Source organism: Phalangium opilio, unplaced genomic scaffold (assembly GCF_054372755.1).
Source record: "Phalangium opilio isolate 3A_F unplaced genomic scaffold, DU_Popi_V2 ptg001170l_1, whole genome shotgun sequence".
NCBI classification, from domain to species: Eukaryota; Metazoa; Arthropoda; class Arachnida; order Opiliones; family Phalangiidae; genus Phalangium; species Phalangium opilio.
This window is the reverse complement of record NW_028324255.1, coordinates 4,248,281-4,249,549: the sequence shown is the minus strand read 5'-3', so window position 1 is coordinate 4,249,549 and position 1,269 is coordinate 4,248,281. Positions and strand designations below refer to the sequence as shown.

Genomic DNA, 1,269 nt, shown 5'->3' with positions numbered 1-1,269 from the left:
AAGTCAGTGTTTTTGCACAATACCTGACGACCATTTAATTTTTGGGCTTACGTGGCCCAAGGTAGCACGTTCGGCTGTTAACCGAAATTTTGGTGGTTCGAGCCCATCCGGGAGCGTTGTTGTGAGGTCTCAGATGTAACGTAAAATTCAGTGTTTTTCCACAATACCTGACGAACGTTTAATTTTTAAGCTTCCGTGGCGCAATGGTTAGCGCGTTCGGCTGTTAACCGAAAGGTTGGTGGTTCGAGCCCACCAGGGAGAGATGTTGTGGGGTCTCAGATGTAGCGTAAAAAGTCATAAGTTTTCCACAATACCTGACAACCATTTAATTTCTGAGCTTCCGTGGCTCAATGGTTAGCGCGTTCGGCTATTAACCGAAAGGTTGGTGGGTCGAGCCCACCCGGGAGCGGTGTTGCGAGATCTCAAATGTAACGTAAAAAGTTTTTCCACAATACCTGACGACCATTTAATTTCAGAGCTCAAGTGGCTCAATGGTTAGCGCGTTAGGCTTTCCGCTCCCGGGTTGGCTCGAACCACCGACCCTTTCGGTTAACAGCCGAACGCACTAAGCATTGCGCCACGGAAGCTTAGATTTTAAAATGTTGTCAGGTATTGTGGAAAAACTTTGGCTTTTTACGTTACATTTGAGATCTCACAACACCGCTCCCGGGTGGGCTCGAACGACCAACCTTTCGGTTAACAGATGAACGTGATAACCATTGCGAAAAGGAAGCCCAAAAATTAAATGGTCTTCAGGTATTGTGGAAAAACTTTTATATTCTGGGTTACAGCTGACACCTCACAACACCGCTCCCGGATGGGCTCGAACCACCACCCTTTCGGTTAACAGACGAAAGCACAAAACATTGCGCCACGGAAGCTTAGAATGTAAAATGTTGTCAGGTATTTTGGAAAAACTTTGGCTTTTTTACGTTACTTTTGAGATCTCACAACACCACTCCCGGGTGGGCTCGAACCACCAACCTTTCGGTTAACAGATGTAGGCATTAACCATTGCGCAACGGAAGCCCAAATATTATATCGTCGTCAGGTATTGTGGAAAAACTTTGACTTTTTACGTCACATCTGAGACCTCACAACACCGCTCCCGGATGGGCTCGAACGTCCAACCTTTCGGTTAACAGATGAACGTGATAACCATTGCGAAAAGGAAGCCCAAAAATTAAATGGTCTTCATGTATTGTGGAAAAACTTTTATATTCTGGGTTACAGCTGACACCTCACAACACCGCTCCCGGATGGGCTCGA

General features: G+C 46.2%; 1 non-coding gene across 1 annotated transcript; it reads left to right on the top strand.

The window, feature by feature from the left end:
• The first annotated feature begins 336 nt into the window (after nt 1-336).
• Nucleotides 337-409, top strand: TRNAN-AUU (transfer RNA asparagine (anticodon AUU)). The gene has a single exon. It is a non-coding gene; the product is annotated as a tRNA-Asn (tRNA).
• The last annotated feature ends 860 nt before the right edge of the window (nt 410-1,269 follow it).